At 35.8% G+C, this 27,834-nt stretch overlaps 1 pseudogene; it reads right to left on the bottom strand.

Moving 5' to 3' along the window:
- Window positions 1-916: 916 nt before the first annotated feature.
- Window positions 917-27,588, bottom strand: LOC114172238 (annotated as a pseudogene).
- Between the last annotated feature and the right edge of the window lie 246 nt (window positions 27,589-27,834).

The raw sequence follows: 27,834 nt of genomic DNA on the forward strand, positions 1-27,834 counted from the left end.
CTAAAATAAAAGTCATTAGTAATTTACAATATAATCATGATAAAACACATTACATTTTTAATGAACACATACCAATGTTACATGTCTTCCTGCCATGTTTTAGTTGATGATAACTTGTGTTTTCTTCACATATCGGACAAGCATAATGTCCCTTTACACTATAACCGCTCAAGTTTCCATATGCCGGAAAGTCATTGATTGTGCAAAATAACAAAGCTCGCAGATTGAAATTCTCATTTCCATGTGCATCAAACACCTCCACTCCTTCATCCCACAACAATCTCAAATCTTCTATTAATGGAGTAAGGTAAACATCAATATCATTACCTAGTTGCTTTGGTCCTGATATCATCATGGATAACATCATGTATTTTCTCTTCATAGACAACCAATAAGGCAAGTTGTAAATGATCAACAAAACACGCCACGAACTATGCTTGCTACTTAAATTACCGTAAGGATTCATCCCATATGTTGCAAGACCAAGCCTCAAATTTCTTGGATCACTCCCAAACTGTGGATAGAGAGTATCAATTTTCTTCCATTGAGGTGAGTCAGCTACGTGCCGTAACAATCCATCACTCTTTCTTCCATTTGCATGCCAAACAAAGTTTTTTGCATCATTAACATTGTCAAATAAACGTTTAAATCGTGGTATGATTGGAAGATACCATAACACTTTTGCAGGAGGACCCTTCTTCATGTTATCTTCATCCACGTCATCATCCTTCACTTTGAATCGTGAAACCCCGCATCTTGGACACTTAGTCAATGTTTCAAACTCCTTTTTATATAATATACAATCATTTGGACAGGCATGTATTTTCTGGTACTCCATACCCATCGGACATAGTATCTTCTTTGCCTCATAGTGTCGGGTCGGTAACATATTCCCCTCTGGGAGCATTTCATGCAATTATTCAAGCAATTCAATGAAACTTATATCGATCCACCCATTTCTTGCCTTGATGTTAAATAATTTTAATATTGCTGACAAACGCGTGAATCTTGTACAACTGGGATATAAAGATTTTTCTGAATCATCTTTCAACGAATCATACACTTGTGTGTTTTTAAAATTGTCTTCTCCAATATCATCAATCTTATCCTCCATACGATCTTCATGATATACATTTAACTCTTCAGATTGAGGTATGCTTGAGAGATTTACAACTTCACCATGCCAGGTCCACGTTCTATAACTCTTTAAGAAACCGTCACAAAGGAGATGTTCTCGTATCAACTCAATTGATTGTCGTCTAACATTCAAACAATTAACACAAGGGCAGTAATATTTTCCATTCACGAGTGTTGCATTTCGCTGAGCAAATTGAAGAAACTCTTCAACGCCATTCTCATACACATCAGGGATTCGACTAGCATGCACCCAACTTTGATCCATTACTACACAACATAAAAAGCTTGTTTATACTGGCATTCAATATTCCCCAACTGTCCAAATGAACAGTTAAAGTTTATAAAAATGATTTTCTTGATGATTGAAAAACATCTTTAAATCATTGATTGAAAAATACTTCAACTAATTACTGAAAACATTGCCGAGGGTCGGACACCTTCGGACTCAACCAACACGTTCAATAATAACCATAAGCACACATCAACAAATATAATCTTAATTAGATATTCAATTAAGAATTAAATTTAATACCAATAAATATAAGAATTAAAATTATATAAAATTGGAAAAAACTAATCGTTATAACAGATGAAAATTTTTTCCTAATGTGAGAGTGTTTGAACCTTCAGACCACCAAATGCAAGTAAAACAACACTTACACAGCCCTGAACAACCAACAGAGTGTGGCAGCAACAAATGGCAGCCGCGGCGGCAACGACAAGGTGGAGGGAGAGCTACAGCGCGAGGGCCAGCAGTGGCGGCAACGGGTGCGGGAGAGCTGCAGTGCGAGGGCCACGGGAGGTGACTAACGGCGGACGGAGCTCCAGCGGTGTGGAGAGGGTGGCAGCAACAAGTGGCAGTCGCGGCAGCGGCGTTTTTCACGAATGACGTCGGAGACCCCTCGACGACGCGGTGCTGCGATGGCGGGAGAGCTGTAGCGCGTGGCCAGCAACAGCGGCAACGACCGTGACGCTCTGACCAAACCGCAACCTCAGAGAAGCGACGAATGGAGGCGCGATTGGTCTGCCTACGAAGGCGACTAACGGTGGACGGAGCTCCAGCGGCGTGGGCGTGTGGTGGAAGCAGAGTTCCAAACACTAGTGTAAAATAGGGTTTTTATACCGGTTAGAAAAGACTTTTTATACCGGTTCTAGCATCGATATAAATGTAGGAGGTATAGAAGATTTTATCTTTTTATATCGGTTATATAACAGGTATAAAAAAATTTATTTTTATACAATTTCTAAAACCGGTATAGAAAGTCCTCTTGGAAAAAGAAAGTTATGTAAGAAGAAACGACTTACTATACTGATTATAGTTCCAACCGGTATAAAAAATTACACATTTTACACCAAGTATGACCTCAACCAGTATAAAAAGTGATTTTTTTATTTTTTTATGAAAAATTCGTTTATGCTTCCTACCTTATACCAAACCTATATATAATTACCCAGAACATTCAGAAAACAAATCTCATTCAATCTAATATTTAGATGAAATAGAATTTAATGTTTATATGAAATAAAATACTACTTTAAAACGAATTACTATATAAGTCGTAAAACACCTAACATCATCTTATATAAATACTTAAAAGAAACGAAGCCCACTGCTCACGAACTTCCTTAAAGACTCCTTGATCCATTGGAGATGTGTCATTGAAAATCTACATGATGAATAGTTGAGTCAACAATCTTTTAGTGATAGAATGATTTATGTTATTGCAATTACCTCCTTTCCTTTTAGCCTATGAGCTCCAAAGTATAAAGAATGATTTATGTTAGCAATATGTTGAATTAAATAGTTAAACCCACATATAATATGAATTTACCTGAAAGACAGGATTTAATCGCCTCTCCTTAAAAGCCTGCCATGTGCCTTCATCAAGGAATTGATACTTCTCACAAGGTTTTCTATCACTTAAGGGACCATAGATATAATGACTTGTAAGGTCCGTCTTAAAACCCTTCCATCATTCTCTAGCAAATGAAATCCATTTTGTCCTTAACAAATTACTGTTTGGGACATCATATGTGACCTGTACAATAAGAATGAATTACATATAATAAGTATCAGTTATATATTTACGTTATAAATTATATAGGTTAAGATTTAATACCAGGACACTTTGCCAAATCTAGTTATTTATTGTCTCTGGAACATGGTCCCAATCATCTATAAGAATGGATGACTTGCTCCTACCAAGCAAAGCCACATAGCTCGTGAATTTGGTGCTATTATCTCCCAAAGCTTTACTAGTTTGCATATCAAACTGGATAGGCAATCTCTTATCTGCGTTGTGACTAACTGTTAACTCTCTCAATCTAGTCCCATGCCTACCCTTTTTTTTGGTAGACGTCTGAATCTTGTTCTCGTCTTATGAAGGTGGGAGGTCACCAAATGATGTGTCACCAGACATATCCCTGTTCAAATAAATAATTGTTAGTGAGAATTAATAAATATCAGGTACCCTTTCATAGTTGAAAACATTACACATGATAAACAATTTTACTATTGTCACTGGTTAGATACATGCAGATTCAACAGAGATACAAGAAAGCTATTGGTTATATGCCTTTTATTTTTTAGGTTTCATCACTAATTGCTGGAAAATTTGGGTACCTGAAAAAGAACAATGCTACTGCAAAATAATGCATGTAGTTATTTTCTTAGAATGAAAAATAATCCTATTAAATTTGGTACTAATCATATCACAAAGTAACAACTTAGATAATATTAATTAAAAATATCAATAAGCCAAATAGGTCTAACCTTCTTTCACATGATAAATATAAATGAGATATTTGTAAAGGTATTGTGACAATCAAGTTAATCATGTTGATTTAAAGGTCGGATTTCGTTAAAGGTTTTAGTACTGTTTATTATTATTTTTTTCATAACTATTAATTTAGAAATTTGATTAGAGAATCAATTTTACCTTATTTTTGAATCTTTTCCACCATAAAACTTAAGGTTTTAAAGTTAGGACCAATATATATTTATAACTTGAATAACCAACCGTGATGACATGAAAGAATAATAAATATTGTAACTTCAATCCCTCTCTAATTCCTCTAATTTAGTTATGTGTAATATTGGACTTCAATGATACACTATTAAACCATTAATACCTGTTTAACTAAGTAGAGACATATATATATAAAAAGAGATAAATCAATAGTTTAGACACTATATCATAAATGGTACATCTTACGTAGGTGGCACTCGAAACATTTATAATAAATGCTATTTAGAATAAAAAATAATCAAGGGAAACATAAAGGTTCATAAAAGTAAATAAAAAGTAAAACAATAATTGCAAGCATCAATGGAGACAAGAAGAAGCCATCATGTGGTATCAGAGCCAGGTTTTAGTGAGTTAAGTGCTTCTTCTCCATTTTTTTTTCAATTCCGTGTTGTTCATCACTTCTCCTACTTGTCTTGCTGTTTTTGTTCATTTTATTTTGAGTATTAATGTCTTTTTACTTTGGTTCATCTTCATTTGCTTCATCTTGAACCATCCTTGTGTGCTTTAGGTGTTCTATTTGGTTTCTACCATTTACTTTTCATTTTAATTGAGTATTTGTTTTTTTTGTTCAGTTCATTCTCTTGATTCTTGAGTTTATTTTGATTTTAAGATCCATATGTTTTGTCTAGAGTCATGTTTAGTCCATATATGTCATTAATTCCTTGTTTAGCTTTTAATTTTCTTTGAATTTGTTGGTGATGTGTTGCTGAATTTTTTTCAGATTTGAGTGCAGTTTTTAATCCTTAAAAATTAACACTCTCTTCTCTCTTTGAGCCTTGGAAATGAACCTTCACATCTAGATAACCTTAGTTATCTTAATGTCCAGTGGGAATTTTCCTTGTGCTTGCTTAAAATCACCATAAACCACACTAAATTTCCTTTCAATTAATTGTGCTTTGGTGCTTTTTCATTTCTGTTTTTGAGTTCAGATTGCTATTTAGATCTTAGCAATGTCTTAGAGTCAATTTCCATTGTGTTTCATTGTGTTTCATGATCTTCTTTTGATTCCTTTAAGTTTCCTTCTCCTTTGTGCTTTTTGTTTCCATTAAAATGCAAATGATCAAGCATAGTGTGGTGGTGATTCTGTTTTGTGGTGGAAACTAGCTGCTGTAAGAGCTATAAAAAGAAAGAAAAAGAGCACAAAAAGAATACAAGCAAGTGCCAAAAAGAATCAAAAGAAAAGATCAAAAGAAAGTGGCAAAAGAAGTACACTAGAATCACTACCATCACTTGAGTTTGAGAGCATTATTTTGTTGCATTTTACTGTTGTTCCAGTTTCTGTCTGACTGCACACTGTTTGTATTTGATTTATCATAAAAATTGGCCGGTGCAAATCCAAATCTAATTTTTGCCTCTTTAGCTAAGACATAGACGAAAAATGAAAAAAAGAATCATTGAAAAATGTTGAAAATGAAAAAATGAAAAATATCTGAAGCAGAGGCCTGAATTCACGTTTTTGGACTGGCAGTGAGTGAAAAATCAAATTTCAGTGCAGTTTTCTAGCTTATTTTGGTTGTTTTTCATCCATTCTAGTGCCATTCATTAGGTAATTCATTTGAGTGCTTATCTTGTTTCTTTACCTTATTTCTAGTTTGTCATTTCTTTGTATCCTTTGAGTTTGTCATGGCATTATTCACTTTTGGTTTAGCAATTATAATTTTGTGCTTTTCTTGCTTTATTTCTTGACCTCTTTTGGTTTGGTTTCTATATTTGGTGCATACTTCTTTTTGGAGGTGATCTAATTTTCCTAAGGTAGCATCCTAGGAGGTGGAGTACCTAGTCCCGAAAGAGAATCCTCTTTGGTGAGATCAAGAGGAAGTGCAAGAGTGAAACACTTGTGAGGACCAAGCCAAGAAGACCTTTTACATTTTGTGCACTTTGATTGTATTCAAATTGAGTTGTAAAATTGTAATGCTTTCCTTCTTGTGTTCATGGCCTAGTTAGGTGTCTTGGGGGAGTCTTAGGTACTCAATCCCATCTCCTAACTAGAACCTCTTCTATACATTAGTGAAGCGCTTTTAGTGGTGAAGTTTGAAGGTTCCAAGTGCCTTCTACTTCTACCAAAACTTAGGCCGCATATAGCTTATAATCTTTCTTGTTTTTAATTTTCTTGTTTGATAGTTTAGTGTGTGTCAACTTAGTCTTTGAATTAATTTCATTTAAGAAGTTTTGTACAAAAGTTTCAAGTTCCCTTGGCTAGGAAAGACTTGGTATGTAAGCAATCCAAGTGATTCACCTCTCTTTCCTGGAGGAGAACTAAAAGCTTTTGCTATCTACTTCTTCTTTGAAATTTTCTTTTAAAGACCAAAATTAAAAAAAAAAATGTCTCAACCTCCTTCTCAATGTATGAGTGCTTCAAATGAAGAAGAAATAAGTTTGAAACAAATTGCCTTTGATTTGAGAGCACTACTACGTTGGAAGGAAGATGAAATAATTGCAAGGGAAAGGGAAAAACAAGAAAGAGATAGGTTTCATCAACTTTTAGATGAAGAGAGGAGGGGAACAAGAAATATGGAAAGGTTGCATGAGAGGATGAGTAATAGGAGTCAACATTTGTACTCCCACACTCCAACACTAGTCACACACTATGAAGAAGATAGTAGACTAGTTGACAACTTCTATCAACCTCCTCCTCCTCTAAGAAGAGAAAGAAGAGAGCCTAGGGAACCAAGAGCCATTAGAATAGACCTCCCTCACTTTTATGGGAAAGATGATGTTGAAGCTTATCTTGATTGGGAAATGAAGGTTGAGCAACTCTTTGCTTGCCATCAAATAAGTGAGGAGAGGAAAGTACCCTTAGCTACCCTTAGCTTCCAGGGCAATGCTATGTATTGGTGGACTGCCCTCGAAAGAGATAGGAGAATCAATCAAAGTCCCGAGGTCAAATATTGGAATGACCTCAAAGGAGCCCTTAGGAGAAGACATATTCCCTCCTATTATCATAGAGAGCTAATGGATAAGCTCCAAAGACTCCATCAAAATAAAATGAAAGTGGAAGAATATAGACAAAAGATGGAGTTATATATGATGAGGGCTGGGATTAGGGAGTCCGAGGATACCACCATTGCAAGGTTTCTTAGTGGCTTAAGTCTTGAGATAAGAGATAGAGTAGAATTGTTGCCCTACCAAGACTTAAATGACTTGGTTCAACTTTGCATAAAGGTAGAGCAACAAATTCTAAGGAAAAATTTTCGAAATGACTACTCTAACTCTTATACCAAGAAAGAATTCAAGAGGGAGGGTAAACAAGTCAAAGAGGAACCCTAAAAGTTTCAAGGAAAAGGAGAAACCAAGGGAAGGCACATCTTCACACACTCGCACTAGTGAAATCAAATGTTTCAAGTGTCTTGGTAGAGGTCATGTTGCATCTCAATGCCCCACCAAAAAGACCATGATCTTAAGGGGTGTTGACCACTATAGTAGCCAAGATGAGCAAGAAAGTGAGAGTGAGACTTCTAGTGAGGAGTCTAATGATGAGGCTAAGGAAATTGCCTATCCTTGTGAAGGAGACCTTCTAATGATTAGAAGACTTCTTAGCAACCAACCCATTCCAAAAGAGCCAACACAAAGAGAGAACATCTTTCATACAAGATGTAAAGTTTTAGAAAACACTTGTTCTCTCATTGTTGATAGTGGCTCATGTTGCAATTGTTGTAGCTCAAGGTTGGTTGATAAGTTGGCTTTGACTATCATTCCCCATCCAAAACCTTACAAATTGTATTGGCTTAATGAAAGTGGAGATTTGACAGTCCAACATTGATGAAGGATTAACTTGTTCCTTTTTAACATTATTGAATATAGTGTGAGTTGATTAAGAAAGCTAAGCGAAATCCCCACTGGACATTAAGATAGCAAGCTATCTAGATGTGAAGGTTCCTTTCACAAAGCTCAAGAGAAGAAGATGATGGATTGATTCAAAATGAAAAGGAAATGGAAAGAACATAAACCATATAAAACCAAGAACAATTAAAGGAAGAAGAAAACATAAAATGGAAAGGAAAGAAATGGTAAAAATGTGAGAAGAACGCCACTACAAGGCTAGGCTAGAAGCCATGGCAACCTTGAAGATGAGTGGATGTGTGCCGCCACTTGCTATGCAAGATAAGGCTTACAAGTTTCACTCCCAAGGGAGGAAACTCTCACAAATGGTTGAGACACAAGAGTGTTTTTACTTCAAAATGTTCAACCCTTTTACATGTCTAGGAGCACCCCTTATATAGAAGAGTTTAGAGGCCTCTCAGCAAATAAAAGATACCTAAGGATGTCTCTACAAAAACCTAACCCTAGCTTCTAGAAACTAGGTCAAATAAGGTTACAAAATTGAACCGTGTGGATCCACATCATTTGGTATTCAGAGTCTGGCTATCTAGATTTGGAATAGGAAAGGAAGTTTATTATACAAGTTGTTTAACCGAAGGCCATCCATGTTTAGTTGCATTCGATTACGGAAGCGAAAACAATGTTGTGAGCCAAACATTGGTGGAGAAACTCCAGTTACCAGCAACCTTTCATCTGGATCAAACATGGATCAAATTCAGTACATGGCAATGTGTGAAAGAAGTATTATGTGATATTGCTCCCATGGACTCTTGCCATCTTCATTTGGGATGGGCATGGCTTCGTTTTAAAACACTCCATCATGATGCATGTTCCCTTTATTTGAGGCATGAGGGACATCAAAAGAAGTAGAAATTTATGACACCAAGACAAGTCAGTAAGGATCAACGTAGGCTGAAGGAGAAAATAGAAAAAGAAGGAATAGAAAAAGAAGTAATATAAACTGCAGATGGAAGGGAAAATAAAAAAAAATTGAACTAGAGAAAGTTTATTCGTCAATGTTTTTTCTTCTACAGTTTGTGATGTCATTTTACAGGAACAAAAGGATAAGCATGTGAATGAAACACACCAACTTCCACCCTTAAAAAGGAAGCTTGTTCATAGTTCTTTATTATGCATTTGGTCCGTCGATAAGATGCAAATTCGTCAAACACATTGCATGGAATTATTTATTGTTACATATCAAGGTGGGGTACTGTTGCCAAGAAATGTTATTGACGGATTGCAACCATTGGAAAGTAACAAATATCAAGTTGAATTTGATCTTGGAAGAAGAGAATTAGTTTCAACTTGTGAAAAAATAAAAGTCCATCAAAAGATCATAATAAACTTACATTAAAACTAGTGTCTTAAGATTCGGGACAAATCTTCTCGAAGAAGGAGGGTATGATGTGAATTGCATATAGGTCAAATGGAGGATGACTAATGCGCCGTCTTGATACAGTTTCTTTTACTTACATAAGGGCCCAATGCTTTGTAAAACTGGCTGACCAAATTGTGTTTGTGCTTAATCAATTAATGGGCTTTAGTTTTGTTTTGTCTTCAAGTTGAAATAAGGGTCCATATGCCAACTTAAGAACCAACCTTTGGAAGATCAAGAGGACCTTTGCTCAAAGTTTGTGGATGAGTTTTGGTAGCCTTAAATTCAGTTACAATCAACCATTAAGAAGCGGATCGTTATTTGCTTGAGTGGATCATTAATTAATAGCTTTAAGCGGGTTGATATTAAAATTTATGTGTCTTTTGTAATTCTGATGGTTAAAGCTCCTATATAAGTTGAACCATTTTCATCAATGAAGGCAAGCTGAGTTTTATTCAGAAAACAAACGAGTTTTATCTCATCTATCTTAGTGAGAGTGATTCTCCTAAGTTCTTGAGTGATTTAAGAATCCATGAGATTAATCAAAGGTCCTTTATCCCTTTGTGTGTCTCAACTCTTAGGCTTATCTTCCATTCTTGGAAGTTTGATGTCTATCAATTTCCGTTCCATCTTCTTTTATGTTTCCATTTTCTCGTTTCAAATAATATCTCAAATTTCTCGCTTGTTAGCATTCTAACAATGATAGATCAGTCAAACGAATCGAACCGTGTCGATCCACATCATTTGGTATTCAGAGTCTGGCTATCTAGATTTGGAATAGGAAAGGAAGTTTATTATACAAATTGTTTAACCGAAGGCCATCCATGTTTAGTTGCATTCGAATACGGAAGCGAAAACAATGTTGCAGCCAAACATTGGTGGAGAAACTCCGGTTACCAGCAACCTTTCATCTGGATCAAACATGGATCAAATTCAGTACATGGCAATGTGTGAAAGAAGTATTATGTGATATTGCTCCCATGGACTCTTGTCATCTTCATTTGGGATGGGCATGGCTACGTTTTAAAACACTCCATCATGATGAACGTTCCCTTTATTTGAGGCATGAGGGACATCAAAAGAAGTAGAAATTTATGACACCAAGACAAGTCAGTAAGGATCAACGTAGGCCGAAGGAGAAAATAGAAAACGAAAGAATAGAAAAAGAAGTAATATAAACTGTAGATGGAAGGGAAAATAAAAAAAAAATTGAACTAGAGAAAGTTTATTCGTCAATGTTTTTTCTTCTACAGTTTGTGATGTCATTTTACAGGAACAAAAGGATAAGCATGTGAATGAAACACACAACCTTCCATGCTTAAAAAGGAAGCTTGTTCATAGTGCTTTATTATGCATTTGGTCCGTCGATAAGATGCAAATTCGCCAAACACATTGCATGGAATTATTTATTGTTACATATCACGGTGGGGTACTGTTGCCAAGAAATGTTATCGACGGATTGCAACCATCGGAAAGTAACGAATATCAAGTTGAATTTGATCCTGGAAGAAGAGAATTAGTTTCAATTTGTGCAAAAATAAAAGTCCTTCACAAGATCATAATAGACATACATAAAACTAGTGTCTTAAGATTCGGGACAAATCTTCTCGAAGAAGGAAGGTATGATGTGAACTACATATGGGTCAAATGGAGGATGACTAATGCGCTGTGTTGATGCAGTTTCTTTTATTTAAATAAGGGCCCAATGCTTTGTAAAATTGGCTGACCAAATTGTGTTTGTGCTTAACCAATTAATGGGCTTTAGTTTTGCTTTATCTTCAAGTTGAAATAAGGGTCCATATGCCAACTTAAGAACCAACCTTTGGAAGATCAATAGGACCTTTGCTCAAAGTTTGTGGATGATTTTGGTAGCCTGAAATTAGTTACAATCAACCATTAAGTAGCGGATCGTTATTAGCTTGAGTGGATCATTAATTAATAGCTTTAAGCGGGATAATATTGAAATTTATGTGTCTTTTGTAATTCTGATGGTTAAAGCTCCTATATAACATCAATGAAGGCAAGCTAAGTTTTATTCAGAAAATAAACGAGTTTTATCTCATCTATCTTAGTGAGAGTGATTCTCCTAAGTTCTTGAGTGATTCAAGAATCCATGAGTTTAATCAAAGGTCCTTTATCCCTTTGTGTGTTTCAACTCTTAGGCTTTTCTTCCATTCTAGGAAGTGTGATGTCTATCAATTTCCATTCAATTTTCTCGTTTTAAATAATTTCTCAAATTTCTTGCTTGTTAGCATTCCAACAATGATAGATTAGTCAAACGAATCGAACCCTGCGGATTCACATCGTTTGGTATTCAGAGCCTGGCTATCTAGATCTGGAATAGCAAAGGAAGTTTATTATACAAAGTGTTTAACCGAAGGCCATCCATGTCTAGTTGCATTTGATTACGAAAGCGAAAATAATGTTGTGAGCCAAAGATTGGTGGAGAAACTCCAGGTACCAGCAACCTTTCATCTGGATCAAGCATTGATCAAATTCAGTACATGGCAATGTGTGAAAGAAGTATTATGTGATATTGCTCCCATGGACTCTTGTCATCTTCTTTTGGGATGGGCAAGGCTTCGTTTTAAAACACTCCATCTTGATGAACGTTCCCTTTATTTGAGGCATGAGGGACATCAAAAGGAGTAGAAATTTATGACACCAAGACAAGTCAGTAAGGATCATTGTAGGCTGAAGGAGAAAACAGAAAAAGAAAGAATAGAAAAAGAAGTAATATAAACTGCAGAAGGAAGGGAAAATAAAAAAAAGGAAATGGAACTAGAGAAAGTTTATTCGTCAGTGTTTTTTCTTCTACAGTTTGTGATGTCATTTTACAGGAACAAAAGGATAAGCATGTGAATGAAACACACCAACTTCCATGTTTAAAAAGGATGCTTGTTCATAGTGCTTTACTATGCATTTGGTCCGTCGATAAGAAGCAAATTCGTCAAACACAATGCATGGAATTATTTATTGTTACATATCAAGATGGGGTACGGTTGCCAAGAAATGTTATCGAGGGGTTGCAACCATTGGAAAGTAACAAATATCAAGTTGAATTTGATCCTGGAAGAAGAGAATTAGTTTCAACTTGTGGAGAAATAAAAGTCCTTCACAAGATCATAATAAACTTACATTAAAAGTAGTGTCTTAAGATTCAGGACAAATCTTCTCGAAGAAGGAGGGTATGATGTGAATTGCATATGGGTTAAATGGAGGATGACTAATGCGCCGTGTTGATGCAGTTTCTTTTATTTGAATATGGGCCCAATGCTTTGTAAAATTGGCTGACCAAATTGTTTTGTGCTTAACCAATTAATGGGCTTTAGTTTGGCTTTATCTTTAAGTTGAAATAAGGGTCCATATGCCAACTTAAGAACCAACCTTTGGAAGATCAAGAGGACCTTTGCTCAAAGTTTGTGGATGACTTTTGGTAGCCTTAAATTCAGTTACAATCATGCAGTAAGTAGTGAATCATTATTAGCCTGAGTGGATCATTAATTAATAGCTTTAAGCGGGTTGATATTGAAATTAATGTGTCTTTTGTAATTCTTATGGTTAAAGCTCCTATATAAGTTGAACGTTTTCATCAATGAAGGCAAGCTGAGTTTTATTCAGAAAATAAACGAGTTTTATCTCATCTATCTTAGTGAGAGTGATTCTCCTAAGTTCTTGAGTGATTCAAGAATCCATGAGTTTAATCAAAGGTCCTTTATCCCTTTGTGTGTTTTAACTCTTAGGCTTATCTTCCATTCTGGAAGTGTGATGTCTATCAATTTCCATTCCATTTTCTCGTTTTAAATAATTTCTTAAATTTCTTGCTTTTTAGCATTCAAACATTGATAGATCAGTCAAACGAATCGAACCCTGTGGATTCACATCGTTTGGTATTCAGAGCCTGGCTATCTAGATTTGGAATAGGAAAGGAAGTTTATTATACAAAGTGTTTAACCAAAGGCCATCCATGTTTAGTTGCATTCGATTACGGAAGCGAAAACAATGTTGTGAGCAAAAGATTCGTAGAGAAACTCCAGTTACGAGCAACCTTTGATCTGGATCAAGCATGAATCAAATTCAGTACATGGCAATGTGTGAAAGAAGTATTATGTGATATTGCTCCCATGGACACTTGTCATCTTCGTTTGGGATGGTCATGACTTCGTTTTAAAACACTCCATCTTGATGAGCGTTCCCTTTATTTGAGGCATGAGGGACATCAAAAGAAGTAGAAATTTATGGCACCAAGACAAGTCAGTAAGGATCAACGTAGGCTGAAGGAGAAAACAGAAAAAGAAAGAATAGAAAAGGAAGTAATATAAACGGCAGAAGGAAGGGAAAATAAAGAAAAAGAAATGGAACTAGAGAAAGTTTATTCGTCAATGTTTTTTCTTCTATAGTTTGTGATGTCATTTTAGAGGAACAAAAGGATAAGCATGTGAATGAAACACACTAACTTCCATTTTTAAAAAGGAAGCTTCTTCATAGTGCTTTATTATATGCATTTGGTCCATCGATAAGAAGGAAATTCGTCAAACATAATGCATGGAATTATTTATTGTTACATATCAAGGTGGGGTATTGTTGCCAATAAATGTTATCAATAGATTGCAACCATTGGAAAGTAACAAATATCAAGTTGAATTTGATCCTGGAAGAAGAGAATTAGTTTCAACTTGTGAAAAAGTAAAAGTCATTTACAAGATCATAATAAACTTACATTAAAACTAGTGTATTAAGATTCGGGACAAATCTTGTCGAAGAAGGAGGGTATGATGTGAATTGCATATGGGTCAAATGGAGGATGACTAATGCGCCGTGTTGATGCAGTTTATTTTATTTAAATAAGGGCCCAATGCTTTGAAAAATTGGTTGACCAAATTGTGTTTGTGCTTAACCAATTAATGGGCTTTAGTTTTGCTTTATCTTCAAGTTGAAATAAGGGTCCATAAGCCAACTTAAGAACCAACCTTTGGAAGATCAAAAGGACCTTTGCTCAAAGTTTGTGGATGACTGATGAAGGATTATCTTGTTCCTTTTTAAGATTATTGAATATGGTGTGAGTTGATTAAGAAAGCTAAGTGAAATCCCCACTGGACATTAAGATAGCAAGCTATCTAGATGTGAATATGTGATGGATTGATTCAAAACAAAAAGGAAATGGAAAGCACATAAACCATAGAAAACCAAGAACAATTAAAGGAAGAAGAAAACATAAAATGGAAAGGAAAGAAATGGTAAAAATGTGAGAAGCACGCCACTACAAGGCTAGGCTAGAAGCCATGGCAACCTTGAAGATGAGTGGATGTGTGCCGCCACTTGCTATGCAAGCTAAGGCTTAAAAGTATTCACTCCCTAGGGAGGAAACTCTCACAAATGGTTGAGACACAAGAGTGTTTTTACTTTAAAATCTTCAACCCTTTTACATGTCTAGGAGCACCCCTTATATAGAAGAGTTTAGGGACCTCTAAGCAAATAAAAGATACCTAAGGATGTCTCTACAAAAACCTAACCCTAGCTTCTAGAAACTAGGTCAAATAAGGTTACAAAATTGAGAGACAAAAGAGGTAACTATGGTGTGTGCAAGGCTAATTTCGTTATAGCACAAAAGAGACAAAGAATGTGTCTCATATGTCTCCAAAAAGTGGCCAAAGTGTGCTAAAAACAAAGGAGACCAAAGGTACATAGGTACACTTGCTTCATGCCTTTTACTTTATGCTTTTGCCTTTTCTTTACTCTCTCCTCCACATCATTTATGCTCCCCAATCATCATGCGCCACCTAGCATTGCTTTCTTACTCCTAATTAACCTACAAAGCAAATAAACATAGATTAGCATGTTGGCTTAAGTCAAGTCAACTATAGTCAACAAGTCAAACCTAGTCAAAGGTCAACAAGTCAAGTAAAGTTGATTCAACTAAGTCAACTTAGGGAATCAAAAATAACGAACACAAATGAAAGGGATGAAGGATTAGTGAACTTCCTTTCCAAACATGCTTAGTCTTCTTAAGCATGTGCCTTCATCCTTGGTTGGGGTCAATCCTTCATCAATGACTTTTGGTAGCCTTAAATTCAGTTACAATCAACCATTAAGAAGCGGATCGTTAATTGCTTGAGTGGATCATTAATTAATAGCTTTAAGCAGGTTGATATTGAAATTTATGTGTCTTAAGTAATTCTGATGGTTAAAGCTCCTATATAAGTTGAACCATTTTCATCAATGAAGGCAAGCTGAGTTTTATTCAGAAAACAAACGAGTTTTATCTCATCCATCTTAGTGAGAGTGATTCTCCTAAGTTCTTGAGTGATTTAAGAATCCATGAGATTAATCAAAGGTTCTTTATCCCTTTGTGTGTCTCAACTCTTAGGCTTATCTTCCATTCTTGGAAGTTTGATGTCTATCAATTTCCATTCCATCTTCTTTTATGTTTCCATTTTCTCGTTTCAAATAATATCTCAAATTTCTCGCTTGTTAGCATTCTAACAATGATAGATCAGTCAAACGAATTGAACCGTGTGGATCCACATCATTTGGTATTCAGAGTCTGGCTATCTAGATTTGGAATAGGAAAGGAAGTTTATTATACAAGTTGTTTAACCGAAGGCCATCCATGTTTAGTTGCATTCGATTACGGAAGCGAAAACAATGTTGTGAGCCAAACATTGGTGGAGAAACTCCAGTTACCAGCAACCTTTCATCTGGATCAAACATGGATCAAATTCAGTACATGGCAATGTGTGAAAGAAGTATTATGTGATATTGCTCCCATGGACTCTTGTCATCTTCATTTGGGATGGGCATGGCTTCGTTTTAAAACACTCCATCATGATGAACGTTCCCTTTATTTGAGGCATGAGGGACATCAAAAGAAGTAGAAATTTATGACACCAAGACAAGTCAGTAAGGATCAACGTAGGCTGAAGGAGAAAATAGAAAAAGAAAGAATAGAAAAAGAAGTAATATAAACTGCAGATGGAAGGGAAAATAAAAAAAAAATTGAACTAGAGAAAGTTTATTCGTCAATGTTTTTTCTTCTACAGTTTGTGATGTCATTTTACAGGAACAAAAGGATAAGCATGTGAATGAAACACACCAACTTCCACCCTTAAAAAGGAAGCTTGTTCATAGTGCTTTATTATGCATTTGGTCCGTCGATAAGATGCAAATTCGTCAAACACATTGCATGGAATTATTTATTGTTACATATCAAGGTGGGGTACTGTTGCCAAGAAATGTTATTGACGGATTGCAACCATTGGAAAGTAACAAATATCAAGTTGAATTTGATCTTGGAAGAAGAGAATTAGTTTCAACTTGTGAAAAAATAAAAGTCCATCAAAAGATCATAATAAACTTACATTAAAACTAGTGTCTTAAGATTCGGGACAAATCTTCTCGAAGAAGGAGGGTATGATGTGAATTGCATATAGGTCAAATGGAGGATGACTAATGCGCCGCCTTGATGCAGTTTCTTTTACTTACATAAGGGCCCAATGCTTTGTAAAACTGGCTGACCAAATTGTGTTTGTGCTTAACCAATTAATGGGCTTTAGTTTTGTTTTGTCTTCAAGTTGAAATAAGGGTCCATATGCCAACTTAAGAACCAACCTTTGGAAGATCAAGAGGACCTTTGCTCAAAGTTTGTGGATGAGTTTTGGTAGCCTTAAATTCAGTTACAATCAACCATTAAGAAGCGGATCGTTATTTGCTTGAGTGGATCATTAATTAATAGCTTTAAGCGGGTTGATATTAAAATTTATGTGTCTTTTGTAATTCTGATGGTTAAAGCTCCTATATAAGTTGAACCATTTTCATCAATGAAGGCAAGCTGAGTTTTATTCAGAAAACAAACGAGTTTTATCTCATCTATCTTAGTGAGAGTGATTCTCCTAAGTTCTTGAGTGATTTAAGAATCCATGAGATTAATCAAAGGTCCTTTATCCCTTTGTGTGTCTCAACTCTTAGGCTTATCTTCCATTCTTGGATGTTTGATGTCTATAAATTTTCGTTCCATCTTCTTTTATGTTTCCATTTTCTCGTTTCAAATAATATCTCAAATTTCTCGCTTTTAGCATTCTAACAATGATAGATCAGTCAAACGAATCGAACCGTGTGGATCCACATCATTTGGTATTCAGAGTCTGGCTATCTAGATTTGGAATAGGAAAGGAAGTTTATTATACAAATGTTTAACCGAAGGCCATCCATGTTTAGTTGCATTCGATTACGGAAGCGAAAACAATGTTGTGAGCCAAACATTGGAGGAGAAACTCCAGTTACCAGCAACCTTTCATCTGGATCAAGCATGGATCAAATTCAGAACATGGCAATGTGTGAAAGAAATATTATATGATATTGCTGCCATGGACTCTTGTCATCTTCTTTTGGGATGGGCATGGCTTCGTTTTAAAACACTCCATCATGATGAACGTTCCCTTTATATGAGGCATGAGGGACATCAAAAGAAGTAGAAATTTATGACACCAAGACAAGTCAGTAAGGATCAACGTAGGCTAAAGGAGAAAATAGAAAAAGAAAGAATAGAAAAAGAAGTAATATAAACTGCAGATGGAAGGGAAAATAAAAAAAAATTGAACTAGAGAAAGTTTATTCGTCAATGTTTTTTCTTCTACAGTTTGTGATGTCATTTTACAGGAACAAAAGGATAAGCATGTGAATGAAACACACCAACTCCATGTTTAAAAAGGAAGCTTGTTCATAGTGCTTTATTATGCATTTCGTCCGTCGATAAGAAGAAATTCATCAAACACAATGCATGGAATTATTTATTGTTACATATCAAGGTGGGGTACTGTTGCCAAGAAATGTTATCGACGAATTGCAACCATTGGAAAATAACAAATATCAAGTTGAGGTTGATCCTGGAAAACAAAATTAGTTTCAACTTGTGAAAAAATAAAAGTCCTTCAAAAGATCATAATAAACTTACATTAAAACTAGTGCTTAAGATTCGGGACAAATCTTCTCGAAGAAGGAGGGTATGATGTGAATTGTATATGGGTCAAATGGAGGATGACTAATGCGCCGTGTTGATGCAGTTTCTTTTACTTAAATAAGTGCCCAATGCTTTGTAAAACTGGCGGACCAAATTGTGTTTGTGCTTAATCAATTAATGGGCTTTAGTTTTGATTTATCTTCAAGTTGAAATAAGGGTCCGTATGCCAACTTAAGAACCAACCTTTGGAAGATCAAGAGGACCTTTGCTCAAAGTTTGTGGATGAGTTTTGGTAGCCTTAAATTTAGTTACAATCAACTATTAAGAAGTGGATCGTTATTTGCTTGAGTGGATCATTAATTAATAGCTTTAAGCGGGTTGATATTGAAATTTATGTGTCTTTTGTAATTCTGATGGTTAAAGCTCCTATATAAGTTGAACCATTTTCATCAATGAAGGCAAGCTGAGTTTTATTCAGAAAACAAACGAGTTTTATCTCATCTATCTTAGTGAGAGTGATTCTCCTAAGTTCTTGAGTGATTTAAGAATCCATGAGATTAATCAAAGGTCCTTTATCCCTTTGTGTGTCTCAACTCTTAGGCTTATCTTCCATTCTTGGAAGTTTGATGTCTATCAATTTCCGTTCCATCTTCTTTTATGTTTCCATTTTCTCGTTTCAAATAATATCTCAAATTTCTCGCTTGTTAGCATTCTAACAATGATAGATCAGTCAAACGAATCGAACCGTGTCGATCCACATCATTTGGTATTCAGAGTCTGGCTATCTAGATTTGGAATAGGAAAGGAAGTTTATTATACAAATTGTTTAACCGAAGGCCATCCATGTTTAGTTGCATTCGAATACGGAAGCGAAAACAATGTTGCAGCCAAACATTAGTGGAGAAACTACGGTTACCAGCAACCTTTCATCTGGATCAAACATGGATCAAATTCAGTACATGGCAATGTGTGAAAGAAGTATTATGTGATATTGCTCCCATGGACTCTTGTCATCTTCATTTGGGATGGGCATGGCTTCGTTTTAAAACACTCCATCATGATGAACGTTCCCTTTATTTGAGGCATGAGGGACATCAAAAGAAGTAGAAATTTATGACACCAAGACAAGTCAGTTAGGATCAACGTAGGCTGAAGGAGAAAATAGAAAACGAAAGAATAGAAAAAGAAGTAATATAAACTGCAGATGGAAGGGAAAATAAAAAAAAATTGAACTAGAGAAAGTTTATTCGTCAATGTTTTTTCTTCTACAGTTTGTGATGTCATTTTACAGGAACAAAAGGATAAGCATGTGAATGAAACACACAACTTCCATGCTTAAAAAGGAAGCTTGTTCATAGTGCTTTATTATGCATTTGGTCCGTCGATAAGATGCAAATTCGCCAAACACATTGCATGGAATTATTTATTATTACATATCACGGTGGGGTACTGTTGCCAAGAAATGTTATCGACGGATTGCAACCATCGGAAAGTAACGAATATCAAGTTGAATTTGATCCTCGAAGAAGAGAATTAGTTTCAATTTGTGCAAAAATAAAAGTCCTTCACAAGATCATAATAGACATACATAAAAACTAGTGTCTTAAGATTCGGGACAAATCTTCTCGAAGAAGGAGGTATGATGTGAACTGCATATGGGTCAAATGGAGGATGACTAATGCGCTGTGTTAATGCAGTTTTTTTATTTAAATAAGGGCCCAATGCTTTGTAAAATTGGCTGGCCAAATTGTGTTTGTGCTTAACCAATTAATGGGCTTTAGTTTTGCTTTATCTTCAAGTTGAAATAAGGGTCCATATGCCAACTTAAGAACCAACCTTTGGAAGATCAATAGGACCTTTGCTCAAAGTTTGTGGATGACTTTTGGTAGCCTGAAATTAGGTTACAATCAACCATTAAGTAGCGGATCGTTATTAGCTTGAGTGCATCATTAATTAATAGCTTTAAGCGGGATAATATTGAAATTTATGTGTCTTTTGTAATTCTGATGGTTAAAGCTCCTATATAACATCAATGAAGGCAAGCTAAGTTTTATTCAGAAAATAAACGAGTTTTATCTCATCTATCTTAGTGAGAGTGATTCTCCTAATTTCTTGAGTGATTCAAGAATCCATGAGTTTAATCAAAGGTCCTTTACCCTTTGTGTGTTTTAACTCTTAGGCTTATATTCCATTCTTGGAAGTTTGATGTCTATGAATTTCCATTCCATCTTCTGTTATATTTCCTTTTCTCATTTTAAATAATTTCTCAAATTTCTTACTTGTTAGCATTATAACAATGATAGATCAGTTAGACAAATCAAACCCTGTGGATTCACATCACTTGGTATTCAGAGCCTGACTATCTAGATTTGGAATAGCAAAGGAAGTTTATTATACAAAGTGTTTAACCGAAGGCCATCCATGTTTAGTTGCATTCGATTACGGAAGCGAAAACAATGTTGTGAGCCAAAGATTGGTGGAGAAACTCCAGTTACCAGCAACCTTTCATTGGATCAAGCATGGATCAAATTCAGTACATGGCAATGTGTGAAAGAATTATTATGTGATATTGCTCCCATGGACTCTTGTCATCTTCTTTTGGGATGGACATGACTACGTTTTAAACACTCCATCTTGATGAACGTTCCCTTTATTTGGGGCATGAGGGACATCAAAAGAAGTAGAAATTTATGACACCAAGACAAGTCAGTAAGGATCAACGTAGGCTGAAGGAGAAAACAGAAAAAGAAAGAATAGAAAATGAAGTAATATAAACTGCAGAAGGAAGGAAAATAAAGAAAAAGAAATGGAACTACAGAGAATGTATTCGTCAATGTTTTTTCTTCTACAGTTTGTGATGTCATTTTACAGGAACAAAAGGATAAGCATGTGAATGGAACACACCAACTCCATGTTTAAAAAGGAAGCTTGTTCATAGTGCTTTATTATGCATTTCGTCCGTCGATAAGAAGAAATTCATCAAACACAATGCATGGAATTATTTATTGTTACATATCAAGGTGGGGTACTGTTGCCAAGAAATATTATCGACGAATTGCAACCATTGGAAAATAACAAATATCAAGTTGAGGTTGATCCTCGGAAAACAAAATTAGTTTCAACTTGTGAAAAAATAAAAGTCCTTCAAAAGATCATAATAAACTTACATTAAAACTAGTGCCTTAAGATTCGGGACAAATCTTGTCGAAGACAGAGGGTATGATGTGAATTGCATATGGGTAAAATGGAGGATGACTAATGCGCCGTGTTGATGCAGTTTCTTTTATTTAAATAAGTGCCCAATGCTTTGTAAAATTGGCTGACCAAATTGTGTTTGTGCTTAACCAATTAATGGGCTTAAGTTTTGCTTGATCTTCAAGTTGAAATAAGGGTCCATATGCCAACTTAAGAACCACCCTTTGAAATATCAAAGGACCTTTGCTCAATGTTTGTGGAGGACATTTGGTAGCCTTAAATTCAGTTACAATCAACCATTAAGTAGCGGATCGTTATTAGCTTGAATGAATCATTAATTAATAGCTTTAAGCGGGTTGATATTGAAATTTATGTGTCTTTTGTAATTCTGATGGTTAAAGCTCGTATATAAGTTAAACCATTTTCATCAACGAAGGCATGCTAAATTTTGATTCAGAAAATAAACGAGTTTTATCTCATCTATGTTAGTGAGAGTGATTCTCCTAAGTTCTTGAGTGATTCAAGAATTCATGAGTTTCATCAAAGGTCCTTTATCCCTTTGTGTGTTTCAACTCTTAGGCTTATCTTCCATTCTTGGAAGTGTGATGTCTATCAATTTCCGTTCCATCCTCTTTTATGTTTCCATTTTCTCGTTTTAAATAATTTCTCAAATTTCTTGCTTGTTAGCATTCCAACAATGATAGATCAGTCAAACGAATCGAACCCTGTGGATTCACATCATTTGGTATTCAGTGCCTGACTATCTAGATTTGGAATAGGAAAGGAAATTTATTATACAAAGTGTTTAACCGAAGGCCATCCATGTTTAGTTGATTCGATTACGGAAGCGGAAACAATGTTGTGAGCCAAAGACTGGTGGAGAAACTCCAGTTACCAGCAACCTTTCATCTGGATCAAGCATGGATCAAATTCAGTACATGGCAATGTGTGAAAGAAGTATTGTGTGATATTGCTCCCATGGACTCTTGTCATCTTCTTTTGGGATGGGCATGACTACGTTTTAAGACACTCCATCTTGATGAACGTTCCCTTTATTTGAGGCATGAGGGACATCAAAAGAAGTAGAAATTTCTGACACCAAGACAAGTCAGTAAGGATCAATGTAGGCTGAAGGAGAAAACAGAAAAAGATGGAATAGAAAAAGAAGTAATATAAACTGAAAGGGAAAATAAAGAAAAACAAATGGAACTAGAGAGAGTTTATTCGTTAATATTTTTTCTTCTACAGTTTGTGATGTCATTTTACAGGAACAAAACGATAAGCATGTGAATGAAACACACCAACTTACATGTTTAAAAAGGAAGCTTGTTCATAGTGCTTTATTATGCATTTGGTCCGTCGATAAGAAGCAAATTCATCAAACACAATGCATGGAATTATTTATTGTTACATATCAAGGTGGGGTACTGCTGCCAAGAAATGTTATCGACGGATTGCAACCATTGGAAAGTAACAAATATCAAGTTGAGTTTGATCGTCGAAGAACAGAATTAGTTTCAACTTGTGAAAAAATAAAAGTCCTTCAAAAGATCTGATATGACTCTCATTGCACAAGGGCTGACTTAGGGATTTTTTTTTCTTTTAGGGTTAGAACCAGTTATGACCACGAGTTGTTTTGTGGGTAGAATGAGATATTCTTTTGAAAATTGGGTGAAGAAGAAAGTAATAAGGGGTGAATCTAAAAGTGGAAGGAAGGAATCGCTCTTTCCAAAGGAGGCAACACACAAAGGATGGAAAAATCCTTTGATACAGCCAAGGGTTCTTGAATCACTCAAGAACCAGGAGAATCACTCTCACTATTAGATAGAAAATTGAATTTCTGAACAAAACTTAACTTGATTTCATTGATAAGAAATGGTTCAGCTTATATAGAGGCTTTAACCATTAGGGTTACAAAAAGACCATTAATTGTCATTATATCGCACTAGTGCTAATAATAAACCAATCAAGCTAATAATTGTCCACTACCTAATGGCTAATTATAACTGAAATTGGGGCAGCCAAAAAGTCATCCAAAATTATTCATTAAGGTTACTTTCCAATGGTTGTAATAGGTCCTCCAAGTTCTTCAAGTGGATCCTTGTCTTTGCTCATTGTCACACCTCCATCATTCTCTCCCTCTTGAGAAGGATTTGTCCTCAAATCAGATTCTCCCTCTACATCAAAAAGGGATAAGTTAGACACATTGGATGTGGAACTAACATTATACTCACCAGGCAGATCAATTTTGTAAGCATTGTCATTTATTCTTTCAAGCACTTGGAATGGACCATTTCCCCTTGGTTGAAGCTTTGATTTTCTTTGTTCTGGAAACCTTTCCTTTCTCATGTGCACCCAAACCCAATCTCCAGGTTGGAAGACAACCTTCTTTCTACCTTTGTTAGCTTGCCTTGCATAGCTTTTGTTTTTCTTTTCAATATGACCCTTACTTGCTCATGTAACTTCTTCACATAGTCAGCTTTAGCCTGTGCTTCTTTATGCTTAAACATGGAAATGTTAGGCATAGGTAGCAAATCAAGAGGAGTTAAAGGGTTAAATCCATATACAATCTCAAAAGGTGAATAATTAGTTGTGCTATGGACAACCCTATTATAAGCAAACTCAACATGAGGCAAACATGCTTCCCAAGACTTAAGATTTTTCTTTATAACAGTCCTAAGTAATGTGCCTAAAGTTCTATTGACTACCTCAATTTATGGGTGACAAGTAGTAGAAAATAACAATTTAGTACCAATCTTACCCCACAAGGTCCTCCAAAAGTGACTAAGGAATTTCGTATCCCTATCACTCACAATGCTCCTTGGTAGTCCATGAAGTCTTACTATTTCCTTGAAAAACAAGTCAGCCACATGACAAGCATCATCCACCTTCTTGCAAGGTATGAAGTGTGCCATTTTAGAAAATCTGTCAAGAACAACAAAGACAGAATCCTTTCCATTCTTTGTTTTAGGCAGCCCCATAACAAAGTCCATTGAAATATCAGTCCAAGGATATTCAGGAACAGGTAAAGGAGTATATAATCCATGAGGCTTCACCTTAGATTTAGCTTTTTTACACACAATGCAGTGATCACAAAACTTATGTACATCACGTTTCATATGAGGCCAAAAGAAGTGCTCTTGCAAAATTTCCAAAGTCTTTTGAACCCCAAAATGACCCATCAAACCTCTTTCATGTGATTCAGTCACAAGCAACTCTCTAATGGAACACTTAGGCACACACAATTTATTTGATTTAAACAAGAATCCATTATGCCTATAGTAACCATTTTCATAAAACTTTTCACATGCAGCATATATTTTAGCAAAATTTGCACCATCCTTGTACATGTCTTTCAAAGATTCAGGACCAAACAGTTTAGTTTCAAGCATAGAAAGCAATGCATGCCTCCTAGAAAGTGCATCAGCCACTATATTTCCTTTCCCCTTTTTATACTTGATTACATAAAGAAATTGCTCCAAAAACTCTACCCATTTAGGATGCCTCTTATTAAGCTTACCTTGTCCTTTCAAGTATTTCAAGGACTCATGATCACTGTGAATGACAAATTCTTTGGGTAACAAATAGTGTTGCCAAGTCTTTAAAGCTCTAACCAAAGCATACAATTCCTTATCATAAGTAGAATAGTTAAGGGCAGCCCCACTTAACTTTTCACTAAAATAAGCAATGGGATGTCCATCTTGCAGCAAAACAGCCCCAATACCCACATTTGATGCATCACACTCAATTTCAAAAGATTTTGCAAAATTAGGCATGGCAAGAATAAGTGCATTAGTTAGCTTATGCTTGAGGGAAGCAAAGGCCTCCTCTTGTTTCTCTCCCCATTTAAAACCCACATTCTTTTTAACAATTTCATTTAGAGGTGCAGCCAGGGTACTAAAATCCTTAACAAATCTCTTATAAAAACTTGCTAAACCATGAAAACCCCTCACCTCACTGACAGTCTTAGGTGTAGGCCATTCTTGGATGGCCTTGACCTTTTCCGCATCAACTTGTACACCTTTAGCACTCACAACAAAACCCAAAAACACCACATGATCAGAATAAAAGATGCATTTTTCCAAATTGGCATACAATTTTTCTTTTCTAAGAACAACCAAAACAGATTACAAATGCTCAACATGCAACTCAAGACTGGTGCTATAGATCAGAATATCATCAAAGTACACCACAACAAATTTACCAATAAACTCTCTTAAGACATGGTTCATTAACCGCATAAAAGTACTAGGTGCATTTGTCAAACCAAAGGGCATAACCAACCACTCATACAATCCATATTTAGTTTTAAAAGCAGTTTTCCATTCATCACCTTCTCTAATCCTAATCTGATTATAGCCACTTTTAAGATCAATTTTAGAAAACACACATGCACCATAAAGTTCATCAAGAAGATCATCTAACCTTGGAATTGGATGCCTATACTTGATGGTGATGTTGTTTATTGCTCTACAATCAGAACACATCCTCCATGAGCCATCCTTTTTGGGCACCAAAATCACAGGTACAGCACATGGACTCATGTATCCCTCACCCAACCTTTACTCATGAGTTCAGTAACTTGTTTTTCAATCTCTTTGGTCTCTTGTGGGTTGCTCCTATAAGCTGGCCTATTGGGCAAAGCAGCTCCCGGAATGAGATCAATGTGATGCTCAATTCTCTCAAAGGTGGCAAACCATCAGGGACACTTACTGGAAACACATCTTTATAATCCTGCAAAAGGGACTCAATACTAGAGGGCAATTCAAATTTGCCAAATTGGTCAGAATTGGAAATTTGATTTTGACAAAACAATAAGTAGAGGGGTTGTCTTGCGCAAAGCACCCTCCTTACCTCTCTTTCTCTTGCTAAATAAACTTGCTTACCCTCAAATGTTTCATTTTCTCTCATTTTCCTGTCAAGTGTTTCACTCTTTTTTTTTTCCTTTCAAGTGTTTCACTCTTTCTCTCATTTGCTAACTTTTCTCTCATTTTTATTTGATCCTCACACACCTCTTTAGGAGACAAGGGTTTGAGGACCACTTTTTTATCTTGATACATGAAAGAGATTTTGTTAGTGAAACCATCATGAATGGCTTTAATGTCATACTGCCACGGTCTTCCCAAAAGAATATGGCTAGCCTCCATGGGAACCACATCACATAAGATCTATCTTCATATTTCCCAATGGAGAAAGAGACTTCAGCTTGCTGTTTCACTTGGACTTCTTCTCCTTCACTAAGCCATTGAAGTTTGTATGGCCTAGGATGTCGTTTAGTGTCCATGTTCATTTTTGACACTAATCTTGAACTCACCACATTGGTACAACTTCCTCCATCAATGATTACCAAACATACATTACCATTAACTGAACATCTTGTATGAAAAATATTCTCCCTTTGAGATGCATCCTCGGCCTTGACTTGACTTCCCAACATCCTTCTAATCATGTATAACTCTCCTACATTAGGTTTCAATTCGCCATCACTCTCTTCTACCTCTCCATCATCATCATCAGAATCGCTTGTGTACTCCCCATTATCCTTAAGAAGAACAGTCTTCTTTGTAGGACACTCATAGCATAATGTCCCATGCCCAAACATTTAAAACATTTCACTTCTCTAGTCCTCTTTGGTGGATGTTCAGGTTTCTTTTGAACAATTTTTCCTTCATTAGAAAGCACTAATTGCTAGAGGAGGCAACACCTTCTTTCTTTACTATATCTTTCCAGTTTGAAGAATTGAAATTGGTAGAACTCTTTCTTGTTGTACTCTTTCTTTTAATTTGTTGTTCTACCTGTATGGCTTTATGCAATAGATCCTCCATCTCCACAAACTCCTGTAACTCAACAACATCTCTAATATCATGATTTAATCCATTAAGGAAACGTGCCATAGTTACCTCAGGATCTTCTTCAATTTTGGCTTGGATGATAAGAATCTCCATCTCCTTATAATACTCATCTACTCCCTTACTTCCTTGAGAAAGTCTTTGTAGTTTCAATTTTAAGTCCCTATGGAAGCTAGAAGGTACATACCGCTTCCTCATGACCCTTTTCATCTCACCCCAAGTGTCCACCAAAGGCTCCTCATCTCTAATCCTCTGTCTTTGCAACTTGTTCCACCAAATTAAAGCATAATCAGAAAATTCAGTTGCTGCAAGCCTTACCTTTTGCTCCTCACTATAATTATTGCAAGAAAATACATGCTCAATTTTGAGCTCCCACTCCAAGTAAGCTTCAGGATCACTCCTCCCCTTGAAAGGTGGCACATTCAACCTTACTCCTTCTATTCTCCCTTCATTCCTTTGTGGCCCTCCTCC

Source organism: Vigna unguiculata, unplaced genomic scaffold (genome assembly GCF_004118075.2).
Source record: "Vigna unguiculata cultivar IT97K-499-35 unplaced genomic scaffold, ASM411807v1 contig_5, whole genome shotgun sequence".
NCBI lineage: Eukaryota > Viridiplantae > Streptophyta > Magnoliopsida > Fabales > Fabaceae > Vigna > Vigna unguiculata.